The sequence below is a fragment of the Sus scrofa genome, chromosome 14 (genome assembly GCF_000003025.6).
Source record: "Sus scrofa isolate TJ Tabasco breed Duroc chromosome 14, Sscrofa11.1, whole genome shotgun sequence".
In the NCBI taxonomy this organism is placed as follows: domain Eukaryota; kingdom Metazoa; phylum Chordata; class Mammalia; order Artiodactyla; family Suidae; genus Sus; species Sus scrofa.
Window position 1 is genome coordinate 129,751,847 of NC_010456.5, and position 6,104 is coordinate 129,757,950.

Below are 6,104 nucleotides of genomic sequence, written 5' to 3' on the forward strand. Positions count from 1 at the left end.
CTTTCTTAAATCTTGATGTTGTTTTTTGGTTGCAGATCCTCTCATCTCTCTGAAGATATCATTAATAGATTTCTTAAGTTTTTGTCTTCCTGTGTGGGTTATTTCTTCTACATTGCCATTTCCTGTTGCTGTTGTGGGTCAGTTTGGATCACTAGCCTTCATGTTAAGGGATCTTCGCAACTATGTGGTAATCATATTTCAAGTGTGGGGACTAACTCCCACCTGTGTTTTTCTGACCGCAGCTGTCAGCCTGACTTAGTGCCCAGCATGTCACCCTGCACAGAAAACAACACAAACCCTCCTCCAAAAGAATGGCCTTTTTTTTGGAGTTGCTGTCGTGGCTCAGTGGTTAACGAATCTGACTAGGAACCATGAGGTTGCAGGTTCAATCCCTGGCCTTGCTCAGTGGGTTAACAATCCGGTGTTGCCGTGAGCTGTGGTGTGGGTCTCAAACGCGGCTCGGATCCTGAGTTGCTGTGGCTCTAGCATAGGCTGGCGGCTACAGCTCTGATTGGACCCCTAGCCTGGGAACCTCCATATGCTGCAGGAGTGGCCCTAGAAAAGGCAAAAAAAAAAAAAAGACAAAAAAAAAATGGCCTTTTTGGACTACCCTGGTGTCTCAGCAGGTTAAGGATCTGGTGTTGTCACTGCTGTGGAACAGGTTTGATCCCTGGCCTAGGAATTTCTACATGCCATGGGTAAGGCCAAAAAGATAAAAACATTAAAAAATTTTTTTTTAATTAAAAAAAATGGCCATTTCTTTTTTTTTTTTAATTATTTTATGGAGTTCCCTCTGTGGCTCAATGATGTAGTCTCCATGAGGATACAGGTTCGATCCCTGGCCTCGCTCAGTGGGTTAAGGATCTTCTGTTGCTGTAAACTGTGGCGTAGGTCACAGAGGCGGTTTGGATCCGGTATTGCCTTGGCTGTGGCATAGGACTGCAGCTGCAGCTCCAATTCGACCCCTGGCCAGGGAACTTCCATACGCTGCAGATGCAGCCTTTTAAAAAATTAAATTAAATAAAATAAAAATTTATTTTATTGAAGTTCAGTTGATTTACAATGTGGTATTAATTTCTGCTGCACAGCAAGGTGATTCAGTTATACATATATATTTTTTCCATTCTGCTTTATCACCAGATTTGAATATAGTACCCTGTGCTACACAGTAGGACCTTATTATTTCCTATTCTATATGTAACAGTTTGCAAATGCTAATCCCAAACTTCCAATCCACCCCTCCCTCACCCTCTATCCTCCTTGGCAACCATAAGTCTCTTCTCTATGTCTCTGAGTCTGTTTCTGTTTCCTAAATAAATTCATTTGTGTTATATATATGTGTATATGTATATATGTGTATACATATGTGTGTGTATATGTGTGTGTGTATATATATATATATATATATATATTTTTTTTTTTTTTTTTTTTTTTGGCTGTGCCTGCAGCATGTGGAACTTCCTGGGCCAGGGATCGAACCATGCCACAGCAGTAGGTGGAGCCATAACAATGACAATGGCAGATCCTTAGCCCACTAGGCCACCAGGGAACTCCTCATTTGTGTTATATTTTTGATTCCACATATAAATTTTATCATGTGATGTTTGTCTTTCTCTTTCAGACTTAGTATAATAATCTCTAGGTCCATCCGGGTAGCTGCAAATGGCATATTTTATTCTTTTTTTATGGCTGGGTAGTATATATTGGTACCATATCTTTTGTGTGTGTGTGTCTTTTTTTAGGGCTGCAATTACGGCATATGGAAGTTCCTATGTTAAGGGTTGAATCAGAGCTATAGAGCCAGCCTACACTACAGCCACAGCAATGTGGATCCGAGCCACGTCTGCGACCTACACCACAGCTCACAGCAATGCCGGATCCTTAACCCACTGAACAAGGCCAGGGGTAAAACCTGTGTACTCATGGATCCTAGTCAGGTTTGCTGCCGCTGAGCCACTACAGGAACTCCCAGTACCATATCTTCTTTATCCAAGAATGTCCATTTCTGACAGTGACAGAGCACTAGGCTCTTTGCTAACAATTTCCGAATTGCTTTCATGTGAGCCAGTGCCCCTATATCTCATTTTAAGTCCGGATATTTTCTGCAGTTTCAGAGCCATACATCTAACTGCTGGACATCTCTATTTTTATGTTCCACTTTGTCCTCCCGTTTCTCTGTGTTCCCTGAATTAAAATTCAGTGCACTTTCCTTCCAGCCACCTGTGTCTCATCTGCCCTATTTGGAGGTAAGTATGGAAGACAAGAGAGGGTCACTGTCCCCTAGAGTGTGAACTGTCACAGCTCTGCCTGTCAGCTCTTGTATCCCCCATGTCTGACATGGAGGCAAGTTCACATAATAATATTTGCTGAGTGAATGCCTGAAAAAAAAAAAAAGTATGAGGACTGAAAAGGTGATTAGGAACCCAGAGTATTTAAATGGATCTTCTTATAGTTGTTGTTTGTCTGGATGAGTTTATTTTTACAAACATTTCATGGAAACAGGAATATGGCAAGTGGGTCAGGGAAGTAGGAAAAATATTTTATTTATATTTTTGCTTTTCAGGGCTTCACCTATGGCATATGGAAGTTCCCAGGCTAGGGGTCAAATTGGAGCTGTAGCCACTGGCCTACACCACAGCCACAGCAACACAGGATCCTAGTTGTGTCTGGAACCTACACCCCAGCTCACGGCAATGCTAGATTCCCACCCACTGAGCAAGGCCAAGGATCGAACCTGCATCCTCATAGATACTAGTCAGATTCGTTTCTGCTGCACCACAATGGGAACTTCCCAGGTAGAATATTTTAAATGCAGGTTTGTACATGTTGCTCTATTTACATCTGGGAGCAGGCTTTCCACACCTCAGGCTCAGCAGCTGTCCTTGTCCAATGCCCCATTGCAAACCCAGTCCTGGGCACACTGGGCACAGCCCAGGGGGCAGCAGGGGCAGAAGCTCTTGCAGGAGGTGCACTTGCACTCTTTACATTTGCAGAAGCTACAGCGGGTACAGGGGCCCCCAGTAGAGGAAGAGCACCTGGGCTTCATTTCAAGCCAAGTTGAGGCTATTGGTCCAAATCAGTGGTAAAGAAAAGGTATGTCTGCTGATAGGTTTGTTCTGGGGCTTGTTGATTCTGGGCTTAATTATGGGGTGATCTGGCTGGGCTGTCTTACTGGGGAACCCTGATTCCATTATCTCTAGATCTGTTTCCATGACCCAAAGAAGATTCTTCTAATCTCCTGCCTAGAGGCTGAAGACCTGGCAGCTAATATTTTTGGAGCTGAGTAAAGAAATTTGAGGGAGTTCCCGTGGTGGCACAGTGGAAACTAATCCGATTAGTATCTGTGAGGATAAGGGTTCGATCCCTGGCCTTGATCAGTGAGTGGGTCAGTGATCCGGTGTTGCCATGAGCTGTGGTGTGGATCGAAGACATGGCTTGGATCCTGTGTTGCTGTGGCTGTGGTGTAGGCCAGCGGCTACAGCTCCTGACTCAATGCCTAGCCTGGGAACCTCCACAGGCCTCAGCTGTAGCCCTAAAAACACCAAAACAAAAAAACATAAAAACACAAACAGGAGTACCTCTTGTGGCTCAGCAGGTTACAAGCTAGTATCCATGAGGATGTGGGTTCCATCCCTGGCCTCACTCAGTGGATTAAGGACCCGGCATTGCCATGAGCTGAAGTATAGGTCACAGATGTGACTCAGATCCAGCATTGCTGTGGCTGTGGCATAGGCCAGCAACTGCAGCTCTGATTCAACCCCCTAGGCTGGGAACTTCCGTATGTCACACGTGAGGCCTTAAAAAAGCAAAAGCAAAACAAAACAAAACCAAAAACAAAAACCAACCAAACAAATAACAAAAAACCCCAAACAAACATATTTGTATTTTCAGTAGTTTCAGGAAGAAGAAAATGAAGATACAATGGACTTGGAGAACAGACTTCTGGTTGCCAAGAGGGAGTGGGAGGGACTGGGAATTGGGGGTTAATAGTTGCAAACTGTAGCCTTTGGAATGGATAAGCAATGGGATCCTGCTGTATATCACTGGGAACTATGTCTGGTCAGTTGTGATGGAGCATGACAATGTGAGAAAAAAGAGTGTATACATGTATGTGTGACTGGTTCACCTTGCTATGCAGCAGAAAGTTGACAGAACACTATAAATCGGCTATAAAGGAAAAAATAAAAATCATTATAAAAAAAAAAGAAAATGAAGATACAGCCGTTCAGTTTGACATCTTGCCCCCCAAATTATTCCTATGTATTTCTGTTCATTCCTACTGCAATGGCTCTAATTTGAGCCGCCATCATTGCTCAGCTGGTCCATTGCAGCAGCCTGCCAACTGTTGCTTCCAAAGCTTGCTTTTTCCTTATCTATTTTATTACACTGAAATCAGAGTGAACTTTCTACAGAGCAAATGTTATTATTTCTCTACCCTCCTTGAAACCCTTCTTTGAGTCCCTTTTGCTCTTACCTTATAAGGACACTCTATCATCTGGCCTTGGTCTACTTTTCAGTTCTTATCTCCCAGCTTTCTCCCAGTTGCTCACTGGGCTCCAGCCATGCTGTAACCTGTCCTTAACGCTCAAATGTGGCATCTTAAAAGTATCCTTACATACTGTAACTTTATCTGTAATTGTCTCTTACCACCTCCTCCAACCCCTCTCCTCCAAGCTTTTCTGGTTAACTTCTACTCATGGGTTTTCAGATTCTCGACTTCAATATTTCTTCTTCAGGAGAGACTTTCATATCACTCCAGACAGGGTAGGCCTTTGTGGACGGTCTGATTGTTCTAAATACTTGCTATCCTTCCCCTAGAAGGGTTATACCTCCCTCTCCCGATGGTGTCAATATTCCACATAACACACTTTGGGAAATTCCACATTAAAACTTTCACTACACTTCAGTTTATTGTTATTGTGTGTTTAGTTGTCTGTCTTCCTGACCAGATTGTAAGTCTAAGAAGGAAGGGTCCTGTGTCTATCTTATACACCACAGTATCCCTAGCATTTAGTATAGTGCCTTGACCACCCATAGGAATGACAAAGACTCCTTGACCAAACACCAGCATGGCTACTAGTAGCTCAAGCACATGTCCCCAGGATGAACCCTGTCCACCTTAAAATCCCTGCCTAAGAAAGGCCATCATTGCCAGGGGAATTTACTCTTCCAATCCAAACCAGGTGATAGGCATATGGCCCCCTCAACCTCCCTTACAGCAGTTACTTTAAAAAGCTGCAATGACAAATCCTTTCGCCCCTTCGAGATATAAATCTTGTCACTCAGAACTTCTTCTCAAGGACCTGAGAGCTGTCTCCTCCCAGCCTCCTAGGTACCTTGCTCTCACTTGTACCACTGCCTGTCATAAAGATATGGAAAGTTTATTTCTCCTGCTGGTAAGTGCCAATTAACAAACCCAGGTGGACCAGTGACATGGACCAACACCCTGTGGCACCCTCAGTGCCTTTGCCTTAGCACATCCCACAGCCTTTTGCTTTGGGGAAGTTCAGTTCAGTTCATGATGCACCCACTTCCCTAACGCAATAGTTATTACTGAATAAAATTTATCCTTACTGCTTTAGACTAGTGTCTGGCTTTGTTTTTCTTTGACAGTAAGCACATTACATCGTTATTGAATTAGTTAATAAACAGGTACTATATAGGTGTGAACAGCTACGGGAGAGAGTAGTTTCATTATGCCCAATGAAATCTTTTGGGATTTCTTTATCCCCCCTCCCCCACTCCGAGAGGTTGATAGTTATTTTTTCTTTCATAATCTCTAACTTTGTGAAAGATTACATTTATATCCAAATTATCCACAGTGCATTTTAGAAATAACCTAGTCGGATTTTGTAGACAGGTATTAAAAAGCTATTTAAAAAGTCACATGCCTAATGTCAACTCCATAGTTTCTCTTAAAAACATTTTTTTTTCTTTCCTTTGGCGTAAAGACTTCAGAAGTTTTACCATTTCTATTTTTTGGCTAATGACAAGAGTTCAGTCCAGCCCAGGAAGACGCGTGGGCGGGTCAGATGTGTGTGCTAGAGTGGCTGTGTTTGGCTAGACCTTTGCTACAAACGGCCCACACTTTTTCTTCCCTCTGT

General features: G+C 43.2%; 1 pseudogene; it reads right to left on the reverse strand.

Moving 5' to 3' along the window:
- On the reverse strand, positions 2,870 to 3,294 carry LOC100526018 (annotated as a pseudogene).